The sequence below is a fragment of the Metopolophium dirhodum genome, chromosome 5 (assembly GCF_019925205.1).
Source record: "Metopolophium dirhodum isolate CAU chromosome 5, ASM1992520v1, whole genome shotgun sequence".
NCBI lineage: Eukaryota > Metazoa > Arthropoda > Insecta > Hemiptera > Aphididae > Metopolophium > Metopolophium dirhodum.
This window is the reverse complement of record NC_083564.1, coordinates 18023561-18037260: the sequence shown is the minus strand read 5'-3', so window position 1 is coordinate 18037260 and position 13700 is coordinate 18023561.

The window sequence follows — 13700 nt, the reverse complement described above, 5'->3', positions numbered from 1 at the left end:
AAGCCTACCACCAGAATTTTGGTATGTACGGTTATGCCTCAGTTATAAATTTTTTTAATACTTAAATAAGAAAAGTTATAGAGAAAAAAAAGGGGTTCGTATGTTGAACATTTGTCTCGCGAGATGTATAAATAGTAAAAATGTAAAAGATATTATAGTAAAAAAATACTTTGGTGTCGCCGTTTTACCTTAAAGGTGACCCTCAACATGATCACTATGTCCGTTTTCCGCTTAAATAAATAAATATATTATTTTGTATGTATGTCGCATCCATATCGCATTATTGTACATTTCACAAAACGGACAATGATTACATCCATTTCACGAAATGGAACCGCGGTTTCTCCATTTCAAGTAAATACACAATATGGATTATGTTTCGTGAAATGAAACCCTTTAAACCGTCATCAACGGAACTTTATCCGTAATTTGGATGTCCTTATAAAAATTAAAAAACTTTCATTTTAGATTCTGAGCGGAGCGATGAATGTATTGATATTACAATGATGTGTGTTTTTAATTTTTTTGTCTATCATTACCGTTTGAGGCAGTAATTTAGGGCAGATTTTCTTCAACAATATTAGGTATATCTTAGGATTTCTCATGTAACGATTTTCTTATTTTCTTGTTGTAATTAAAAAACGTATGACTGTAGATACTTTAAAATTTTACTGAATGTTTATATTAGCATTTTCTATACACCATACAATTTTGAAAATAATTTGACTCTTTTTGAGGACATTGTCTGTTTTCAATTTTTTTAGTTTTGTTTCTATAAATATCAATAAAATTGTATTTGTTGGGTAAAAAGTGTGAAAATTTAATACAAGGATAAATTGTTACAATAGTAGTTGAAAAATATTAAAAATACATTATCACAATTTTTTTTTATAAGCATTTAAAATTTAAATTTTGATAAAATTTAATAATTGTAGTTAAAAATTTATAAAATGTTCAACGTTTATAGCTATGGATTGAAAATATAAAACAAGGCTCCACGTAAATAGGTTATATATAAATTACTTTATTCACAATAATATCATCAAATATACTTGGTAATATCATAGGCTGACTGACCGTTTTCGCTCAGAATCGTTTTTCTTATACAATGATATTATATCATTGAATTCAAATTTAACACCATCCACTTGTGACCCACTTGTAAGCTATTGTACAGCAGAGCGACATCCACTTACCCACCTTTTTTTAAATTTTGTTTCCTATAAATGTCAATAGTTTTTATTTGTTTGTTCAAAAAGCGTGAAAATTTAATACAAGGCTCCTATTATATTTTTTCAATAACAGTTAAAAAATATATAAAATACTTTTGCACACTTTTTTATTATCGTTTATTATGACAAAATTCATCAAATTTAAAATTTAAAAATGTATAAAATGTTCAACTTTTATAACTAAGGATTGAAAATGTAAAACAAGATTCTATGTTAATAGGTAAATGAGTTACTTTAGTCACAAAAATATCATTAAAATATACATAAATATACTTAGTAATATATCATAAACTGACTGACCGTCTTTGCTCAGAACTGTTTTTCGTGTACAATGCAATTATATTATTATTCATTGTATTTAAATTTAACATTAATCTAAAAACATCTTTAATCTAAAAAAATAACACACACCATGTAAAATCAATCCATTCATTGCTCCGCTCAGGATCAAGTATTTAAGTTTTTTTAATTTTCGCTATATGGACATCCAAATGACGGAACAAGTTCCGTTGATGACGGTTTAGGTATCCATTTCACGAAATATAATCCATATTGTGTAATTTCGTGAAATAGATGCAAACGTTGTCCATTTCGTACAGTAACGTACAATAACGTGATATGAATGCGACATATATATTGAGAACTCCTTAATCCATAAAATCTAACCTAACCCAGATAAGCTTCAAAGAAATAGTATATTGTGTGGTATGGGTGGAAATTGCCTTCCCGCACGAGCCACACATACTATTTTTTGTCACGCCTCTGCGTTCATTGATCGCGCCATCACGGCAAAAGGTAATTCAGGCTGGGATCTATGCAACAACCAGACTATTCTACGAAAACAATAGAAACGATTTGGTTTTATTTATTTTAAGCGTCACGCATGGAGGTTATAATATGAATATAATGAATATATATATATATATATATTATAAGATGTAACCAAAAGTTTATGTTTTATAAGGACCGTACTACCGTAGTATAGATTTTAGTGTGTTTGGGCAGAGGATACGCCTGATATCTGAGCTCAGTACTTTTGGGGATTCCCACTTTACCGCTCACTGGACGGAAGAAGGTCGCTTTCCAACGCTTCAACCGTCATAAAAAACTAAACTTTCGGTGCAGGCGTGACAAAAAATATGTTTCGTTAGTATGAAGTTAAAAATAATATTGTCATTTAAAAAAGTATAAAGCTTGGAAATCTATAACGATAAAAAAGTCAAAGGTTTTAAATTAACGAATAAGTTAAAATTTAGATCATAAAAAAATCACTATAATATACAATAATATATTATGTTTTGTCTTTTGTCCCTAACAAACATGTAATCAAACACACACTTAATATGCGTTTATGTAAAATGACGGGGAATTGATTAAACTATTCTGCGGTAAACCACAGGTTCACACGTTCTAAAATTTCATACGATATTTCGCTTGTCTTTGGAAACAAGATATTACGATTATATTTTACACATCGTGTTAATGTCATATAATATGGGTGCCACCCAAACGAACACTGGTCTTTTTAGAATTAAACATTAACGCCGTGTTTCCGATTTTGTATAGAGGGAATCAAATCCGTCCGAAATTCCTGTTTAAATTGAAAATACTCATTCTTTACGTATCTATAATATTTGCCAACCATATTGTCGAATACAAATATATAGTAGTATATATGATATTAGCGCAGTTTTGGCCAAACAACTCCATACATGATTAAATTAAATATGTGGGGCTGAGATTTTAATGCCCTAAGAAATTAAAAAAATATTAAAATTTGCAATGTAAAAATGTGCGTTTAAAATACGATATAACGGATACGTGTTGTACAACGGTGTATCGATTTTCCGATAGCACTTAAAAAACACTAAATATGTCTTATGACACTCAAATAGAAGTAGGTATCTATTGTTATCGCCTCTTAAACTATTTGTAGATAATAACTCTAGGGCAGCCGACTTCTATATAGGCCTATAAAAATAATGAAATACAAATTTGTTTTATGTTACGCAAATCTATAGATTTAATCCTATATGTTGCGTATTTTTTGCATATTTAAATGTGATTTTGGTTTTTGAGTCGATATATTTATGCTTAGTTTGCTTTTTGAGTTATATATTCATATTTATTTATTTTTGGCTTTATTTTGCAGATATTTTTATAAAAACGTTTACTTAAGACATTTCTTTATTACATAATTAAACACACCCACACACTGCCGCATGATCACCAGGCACCAAAACACCGCATACAGAAAAAGAAATGCCAAATTAATTAATATAATATCAATTATAAGTTCGTCAATCATTGTCATTTAATATTTCCTAATCAATACAAATACAAGTTAGTTTCATTAAGATAAAGGGTACATGAGGAAAACGGAATACCTAATGGTCCATTTTTATCGATTTTATTTCATTGCACATTAGAAGTAATATTGAGTGTTGAAATAAATTCAATGAAAAACCTTTCTGTCCACTATTATTGAATGGGGAATTTAGGTATAGTGATAAGTGGTGAATAAAGATTGCAGTAGTCCATGCGGTTGTGTGGAAAACAAGGTGAAGTCTATATTATTCAAAAATTTCCGTTCTAATAGAAATTATTTTTCGATAAATATAACTAAATATCAATTATAAGCATAAAGTTAATTTTCTTCTTTTCTTTAACTTTAGTAGGAGGTCCGATCGTTCCGTCGTCCAAGTTATGAGCCGCCCTTGGTTGAACATGAATTGGCCATGTTAAATGCACTTGTAAAACGGAGACAACTAACGAAGGTGTCCGCAATGTTCACTGTACACTTTATATGTAACGTTTATTCGATACTGAATTACGATTGGTACTGTAAGTAGGTATTAATAATTCGTTCTTTACATTAAATAATATTATAATAACAATGCAGTAAAATAAAAAAATAAAATAATAATATACATGGTTATAGGCATACTACTATAATAGATAAATGTGGGATACTGCAGTGAGTACCTATGCGAGTAAGGGATACGAAACTATATGAGTATATGACTGGAGAGGAAGATAATAATATTACGACAGCGACTGTACTAATGCGCCTACTATTTACTGTGTATACTTATAAATTATAATACTGCAGATTTTAATTTGTCTGGTCTTTCTTTTACATCCTGTATGGTACATACATTATTATACATATTCCTATATTCGTGTAGTCCACCCTCAGAAATGTCATCATTGCCACTGAAGAAGCAATATTTTCACTATTCGTTTTATTTTCATATTCTTTTAATTTTGTTACCAACCCACTATATAAGTAATAATATACTTTATTCGTTACCAATATAATGTTATAATAGCTGCAGGTATATAAAATCGTGTAATATGTCTGTTTAGTATAAAATTCTTAACTCGCGTGTGTACTATAAAGGTATTATTACCTATTATATTATATGCGCCAATGTGGTTTTAAACACGCATAATTATTGTTATTCATATTTCTATTGCAAGTCTGTAATCATACCTATATAAAGTCAAGTGTCAACGATGATGAAATAGTATTTTAATATACTTTTGAGTACTTAAATAATTATATCATTAAAATATTGTATGTAACATTCTACTTAATCCAGTGGTTGTCTACTGAGTTGGCGAAGAGTTTTAACCGATGTTTGAAGCTGCAGTGGTCTTTTGGTCTGGTCGTCGGTCTCGATCCGGTTGGTGTGTCATAAGGAGGTCTGGTGATAAGGTTAAGACCACCACCTTAGGTTCGACGTGGTAGCCCGGGTTATGCCGCCGGAAATTCGTAAAAAAAAAATATAGCCGCCGCGATTTTTTTGATGTCTAGCATGTCAGTCATCTCAGTTATTTAGGCAATCTTACTTCGTCGGATAGTGGATAATGTGGGACGGCCAGGTTACGGCATCAGGTATGCAATCCAACTGCGTCGGATCGCTGACAACGTTCTTTACTGCCGCCAAAACGCGACATAACGTGGAAAAAAATTTAAAAAAATTTGGGCGTCCATGCAAATCATATATAGCCGCAGTATTTTTTTTGGGTGTCTAGCAGGTTAGTCACCTCGAATGACTTTCGCCGTAGTAATAAGGGTAGGATACCGACTTCGTCGGATAGCGGACAATTAGCGACGGCCGGGTCACGTCATCAGGTATGCAATCCGACTGCGCCGTATCGCGGACAACGTACATTACTGTCACTAAAAAAGCAAAAATAAGTAACAAATTACGTAAAAAAAATTTAAAAAATTTCGGGCGTCCGTGCAAATCATATAACCAAAAGTAAATTTTAGGGTGTCTATCAGGTCAGTCACCTCGAATGACGTTCGACGTAGTATATAACTACACACAATGCAAACGATATACTACACAACCCAAAAAAACATATTGTATATACCTATGATATATGAACTAATAAATACATAGTTATCAATATAATATTACAGTTGTCAGGTGAGTTAACTGGTTGAGGTAATCAAAATATAGCCACTTTCTTATTTTGGTAATTCATAATTTAATGTAGCATACAAATACTGCTACAGTTACTATATAATATATATTAATAAATAAAAAGATCCTCATTAAGTCATATAGTATACATGTATAGGTTAGTTATTAATTTGATTTTATGCTCATGATTAAACATACCTATAGTATAGTCGACTCGACTCGAGCTAGGATATTTTATTATATAATTAATATTTATACATTTACAGACCGAGTAGGCAAAAGGACAAAAGGCAGTCAAATACGATAATATAATAATAACGCAGTTTATTGAATCAAAAATAACATGTAAATATATCAATAAAAAAATTGAACTTTTCGGCGCATGTATTTATGGCTGTATATATAGTAAAACTCGACTTTTCTAAAAAATTATCGATAAACACGCGCGACGGCGGCACTCGGTTTGCACGTTATCTCCGCCGCGGCGGGCCCGCCGGGAACAAAGTACGGCCGCGCGCGGCCTGTAAATTTAGCGGGGAACGCGAATAAGGTATCCGAGCGAGGACGCGGGAAGTCCTCAAAATGGGTAAAGATGAAAAATCTGAAGAAATTTATATCTTCATGCATAAACTAAATTATTTATATTAATAGATTAATAAATAAACTAATCTATATAAATATTAGGTTAATGTTTACTCTTTACTGGATGTCCTGTATATATTTTCTGCAGGTTCATCGTTCAACTATATTACCTATGTGCACAGTTCTTCAAGTCAACGCACTATATGCACTATTGGTTAGGTCGTATAGTTTTTTAGTACCCTGTCCTGTGCTCAGTTTTTCTAGGAGTTTGTGACTCTCTTTTAGTCTTTTTTATGTAAATATATATATGACATATGTACAGGACGCCCAATAAAAAAATTATCAAACGCTAAACAAATATACAGAAATACTTATAATTTAAAAATAACGACTTTTAGTTTTTAATTTGAAATATTTTGTTAGTGTTTGCTTTTTACTGGACATATATTCTTTTGTAGGTTAAATTGTGTACGTGGTTCTTCAAGTCAACGCACCACTATTTGTCAGGTCGTATAGTTTATTCAGTATCCTGCACTTGGTACCTATGTGGTCCAGAGCACGATTTAGCCAAGACTTACATTTTTAAGTTTATATAATAATATATATTTGTACAGAACGCTCAATAAAGAGATGGCCAAACTTTAAACAAATATATAACTTTCATTTAAACTTTTCTTTCAAATTGTAAATTTTCAAATATTTGGTTAACGTTTGCTTTGCTCTTTACTGGACGTCCTGTACATATGTTTACGTTAAATGTACCCACGAACAATATTTTTAAATTACAAAATTGTTTGCAATACTTATTGTCATAACTCACAAGTAATAACTTATATACATGTGTGTGTTTGAGTTATCTTAGACAGCAATAAATAATTTTATGAAATTTCAATGCAACGTACATGTATAATCTTAATAAGTGCACCTATTTATTTTTAAGGAGCAAAAGTTAGCTAATAGTTGTAGAATTTCAAATTTAGTGTTATATATCGATTTTATATTAATATTATTCTATCTATTATTCTGTTGAAGTAAATAAAAATTAAAATACACTATTAATACGAAAAAAAGAAACAATATTTTAACCACATAATTTTTATTTTTTTTTGAGCCGAAAGAAGTTTTAAACAAAATTGTCTAATTTAATGATGATACATATATAAAAAAAAACTTATTTCTGGTGAACCAAAGGATAAGTAGTTTGACGCAAAATGGTCTGAATTAATGGTTATATATGTATACAAAAAAAATTAATGTTTTTTGAGCCGAAAGATAAGGTTTGACGCAAAATGGTCAGAAAATTTAACAGATTTGAACATGAAAAAAAATATTAATATAAAAAAAAAAAAACACCAGACAAGACACAAAAGCGGGGGGATTGATACGTGATGGCGAGGTGCGTGCAGATGCAAAGGCCACTGGTCACCTCCATACGTTTTCGCGGCCGGTCCCTAAGGCGGACGACTGTGATCGCTGGCGCGTTTGCTCGCGGGTGACGACCATCGTGACGGCTGGTTGGACCCGACTGCGAAGGCCGCGGGAGCGACATTGGACGACGATTGACGGCGAGCGGCTAGTGCGCGATGTCATGCGCGCCGACGATGCGCAGATGTTGAAGACGACTGTTGTGACGGCGACGACGGAGACACCAAAGCACTGAGCGAGCGAAGACAGCTATTTGGGGCTGTGGAATCAGCGGCGACCGGAGGCACGGCCAGGCCGGCGGAAATACCACTAGACGAAAAGGGGAGAGAATCGGCAGACCGCACCGCAACGCAGCGTGGTCCTAATACCCTCCGTGATTTTCGTTCTGGCTTTTCGACTCGGCCGGCGGGACCACCACTGGACGAAAAGGGGAGAGAATCGTCGGACCACGCCACAACGCACCATGGTCCTGATCCACTCCGTGATTTTCGTCCTGGAGTCCCGAGACTCGGCCGACGGGATGACCGCAGGCCGAAAAGGGGAGAGAATCCGCGGACCGCACCGCAACGCAGCGCGGTCCTGATCCTCTCCGTGATTTTCGTCCTGGGGTCCCGTCGGCGCAGTGTCTGCCGCGCCGATGGCCCCTCCGCCGTGGAGTCGCGCACCGCCGGACCCTGAAACATGATCAGTTTCTGCGGGTCAGGCGATGCATTGACGTCCGTGTTCCCATAGCTTACCTTAGCTCTATCGCTCACCCATCGTGCTCTGAGATCTCCGCCGCCGCCGCCGCCGTCACGAGTCACCTTCGTTCAAGCTGCAGCTGTCGTCGAAGTACCGTCGGGGCGGTATCGTTGCCCACGCTGGTCTAGCTAGCCGTCGTATGTCGTCGTCGTCGTCGTCGTCGTCGTCGTCGTCGTCCGTCCGTCGCTCCTCTCACGACCTACGCTGCTGGGCCATCGCCGAGCAGCCACAGATGGTCTCGCGTGTCGGCAACCGCGAGCTCGCGACGCCATCGACCACGACCTCGTCTTTCCGCGGGTGACCGGAAAACGTACTGGGTGACTTACCGCCGTACACCGTAAAGTGCTCTGTCACGTATCAATCCCCCATGTCGCCGCCGTCTTGTCTGGTGTTCTTCGGTCCCAGGAGGAGGGAGGGGTGGACTGCGGCTTCACTCTCCTCGGAAGCATCCGCACAGCATCAGGCGTGTGACCCGCCTCACACACTTCCACGTGGTGGCCACTATTCGCCTTGCGCGTCCACGTGGAGGTGTGGGGTCCGCTGCTTTCGGTGCTTCCAATTCAGTTATCCTGGCCAGTCCATTTCCGTCCCTCTCTTTGCCCTCGGCCGGTGTCTCTATCATCTGTTCCGGAATTGTAACTGTCTCTGCGTCTCCGCTGGCCATAGCCTCCGATGAGTCTTCGTCGCAGACAGCTTCAACAATCTCACCCAAAAGGGTGTTCACGACGTCATCTGGGTCTTCTTTGTCATTGATATCCTCTGGAACTTCCTTTTCGTCCATAGGCTCTTGATTGTTCTCGTTTTCAATATCTCCTTGATTTTTGTCGTAATCCAAATGTTGCCCTTCGTCGACTTTGACGCAGACAGCTTCGACTATCTCACCCAAAAGGGTGTTCACGACGTCATCTAAAGCTGGGTCTTTCATGCTGTTGATGTCCTCTGGAACTTGCTCTTCATCGATATGCTCTTGATTTTCGTCGACGAAAAATTCGTCAATAAGACTGCGAACCATCTCCTTCAGGATTGCGTCTATATCGATCTCCGTCGTGGCCATGTTATTTTATTAACAGTGTTTTTTTCCGGTATAGTATGGAACAAGTATCTAATACTGTTGGAGACAAAATTGTAAGTGAGTTATAAAAAACAATTTCGTTCTAAGCAGTCACCGAAAAATACAAATATTGCCCAGACGACGGTTACGACGTCGTTTATTGCTAGCCAGCGTGAGTACGACCGCGTCGTTTATTTAACGGCTTATTTTCCCAAACATCATTATTATCGATACGTACTTATGCCTACGGGTAGGTACCTATAATATAATATTATTTTAACGTGGATTCGTCTTTCGAATTGTATTGGTGCTCGTCTTATACTTTTAGGAGAAGTATTTTACATTCACTGGGCGAAACGATGAATGTATCAATTGTTTTACAACGACGTGTGTTTTTTGAGCACGTGCGTACACGTTTTATAGTAGTTCGGAGTTCGAGTTTTTGGCCGATTTCTAATAGCATTTGCATTTAATTGGTACTTTTAAAAGGTGTCAATATATTCTTTGTTATCATTGCTGGTTTTTTCGAACCTATCGATTATCTGCAGTTAGAGAACTTGGATAGTTATTAATAATTTCGTGTGGTATTTATTATTTTTCATGTTTAAATATCTTAGTTTATAAATCTAAGAAATGGATCCTAGGTTTGCCGATATTATTTTTCTTCATTTCATTATGTCCTTTTGTGCAGCGATCAACAATGTGTATACTAATTAGTCCTTTAAGCATTGTTACGCGAACACCCAAAACAATACACCAATAAAACCATAATAATTACGTATATAATAATAATAATATATTATTTATTTAGCAAACAAATAATTACATTCAACGATACAATATATTATTATAGTAAAATAAATTGTAGTGATAACAACTCTCCTTTAAGCTATAACTATAGTGTGTGTTGGTGGGTATAATATAAGTCTGAGTGAAGTACAACACTATATAGTTTTTTTTTTTTTTTACTCGATCTTAAGCCCGGCAGCTGAGGCCATTAGCTATTTTTAGTTTTACTGTAGGTTATTAAGTCGGTAGGGGGAGGAACACGTGTGTGTTGGGTTTGGCAGACTTTTTGATTGGGCACCCGTAGGTATCTGCCATGCCCGGGTGGGGGATGGCGGCACTTGTTCTCCGGACACCGTGACTTGCACGGAGAAAAATGCCGCCCGGTGGTCGAGAATCGAACTCGGACCGGCTGTGCCGAATCCGTCGCGTTAGACCGCTCGGCCACCTCGTCCCCCTATATAGTTTTATGCTAAGCGATATTTACAAAAATAAAAATGTTTATCAATCGAAAATATTGTTAAGCCTAATGTTATTATGTTTAATAATTAATTTCTTTCTTTCATATTTATATTTTAACATAATTTAACATCAATAAAATATATTAGTTTTTATCTTTAAATATAAAAATACAAAGTTCTTCGTAAATATACCTTTTTTTTCTGATAATATTTTCTATACATCTTCAGACTTATAATCTCTAAGTTCTTCGTAAAAATACCTTTTTTTTCTGATATTTATAATATTACAAAGCAGAGACCTGGGGGACCGCCCATCGAATTTTTTCATTGGTAGTCTCTTACGCTAGTTCGAAAAATCGTCAGAGGAGCGCCCTCGGGTTTCAGCTTTATATAGTTAGAGAAGAGATATATAGAGTGTGACATATTTGCTCATCGCTATTTTTCGTTGTAGTAACGAATTGATGTAATTACACGCATCAATAAGGACCATATTTTCAAGTAGGTACTCGGGATTTGTATATACCTACCATTCAAGTTAGTCTTGTGGTGGTATAATAATTTTTTTTTTCAAATGAGGACTTAAATTTTTTCTGTTAATTGTATTACATAATTTTTTGAAAATGCCAATGTACCTATATTTATAAATCCAACGACTAACGAGTAGTTTCTGAGTCAATAAAATGTATAAATCATATATGCACTTGGGTCTTGGAATAATAATTAGTCTACGAAAATTATTTTACAAAGATATAAAATAGTTATACCTAATACTAAATTGTTAGTTCGTGGGCTCTGAACCAAAAGGTGCTATCTCAAAATATCAAACTGTTCAGGAGAGCCATTTTAAATTATTTTCCACTTGAAACTGTATTATCTTTTTTCGTAGTGAATGGTTTTTTAGTGATTGGCACATCTAAAAATTCACAAATATGTTCTGCATTAACAAAAGTCATTTGTTTTTTTTTTAATCAAAATTTAACGTAAAAAAAAACAAAATTGTAAGAAATTTCCGTTAAGAACCAAAAAGTTCATCAGATAGAACCTTTTGGTTGTTAATATAATTGTTTTCACTTAATTAGAACTGTTTCGTTCTGGATTAAATGTATGTTTTTACTAAGAAATTACTAACCGCAAAATAATAAATAATGTGACATTGGCTTTTTATTTATAGATCCCTATTTCAAGGCAAACATTTGGGAGGGGGTCAAGGGTTAAGGGTTCAACCCCACTCCGTGAATCTTTCTCAGATTATGTTATCTTATAAATAATTAAACATTAAACATTAAACATTAAACATTTTCATAACTATCTAATTACTTCGTTTGAATACTATATATTTTATAGATAGCACAAACAGAGAGATTTTTTGGTGATCTTCGTACAATATCAGTGGCGCTTGGAAGTAGTTCCTATACTCATATAGGTATATAGTTGATATCTTGGGATTTATGACGTAGTCTGATAGCAGGGGCGTCATTGGGGGGGGGGGGAGGGGTGTACATTTGCACCAACTTTTTTTAAAACGCCTTCTTTGGCCTGCCAACAATAAATTTAAGCGTCGATATACCTAAGTGTTTTATATTATATATAGTTTATATTTGTTCAGTATTAAAAAAAAGTATTGTACTATTCTCTAATTTCCAAGAATGTTTAATGTGGTTTTGTGGTCTCACAATATTATGATTGATAAAATTATAACACAAACATTGTAAAGAAGGGTACCCATAAAATAAATTTCTAGTTTTATTAAGCTAGCTATATTATATATTTTGAGTATGCAGGGAGAAAAAATGTGTAGGTTAGGTTCGGTTAGGTATTTTATTATAAAGGTGTTTTATATCCATACATTTATTTACCAAGTGTAAATACCACTATACACTGGTATCCACAATATAAAATAAATACATTAAAAATACCTAGACATAGTTCGTCAAATATAGTAACAATATTGCGATATTTTCATACTAATATAAGTGACATATTCAATAAATTATGCAATTAATATTCTACAGTTTTTGTTCCCACTTGACCCCCCCCCCCCCCCCAAAAAAAAAAAAAAGTTTTCTATGTGGCCTGGTAATAATTTGAATGGCCTGCAAACATTTTGGCACCAACAAAAATAGTTGAAATGATGTCCCTGTCTGGTAGGCGTGTACGTGTTCTTACATTATGTTTGTTTTTAAAGTAAATTAGGAATTTTTTTATACGCTGTTGATATAATATTATTATTCATTCGTGTAAATGTCTACTGTTCGTTGCGGAATGTGTCAGTCACTAAAATATTGTCGCTCGGTCATAAACTCGTATTGGTTTTAGCTTTTTCGTGTTCTATATTTAATTTTGGTATGGATATTAATATTATTGTTACATATTTATAAAATTATAAATTACAATATAATAATAATTAATAAAATAAAAGGTACGTATGTATTATTATTCTTATGTTTCTCGGGCATTCGGGACATGCGGGTATTCACGTTAAACTACACCGTTTTCAACGATTCGTTTATGCGTCTACTTAACGCATGATTGCAGTCTGCAAGTGACCATTTTTCGAATTTTTAGTTTGACGACCATTGTTTTGGTAGGAGGGGGCAAGTGAATTATCTCTAGATTACTCGGTGAGAATACCTCGTTACTTTTTGAATATGAATATGTGTGTATTGTGTATATAAGTATCAGCGGCGTCTATTAATAAATAATAATAACAATGTTTAATTTGGAAAAATGTAACAATAAATTCAATTTTCTATTTTACGGTGTTTTGTTCAGAATATTGTACAAATCCATACGGCGTGTCGGATAGGCAATTTAGCTACACCACTGCCGCGATTACAAGTCCAAATATCCGATATTACGAGATATCAATTATAGATACATACCTACATAATATTATAATTATTGTCATATTTTTAAACATAATATTAAGACAGTATTGTTTATTATATTTTAAAAGCCGACCGATACCATAACTTTTAGTATA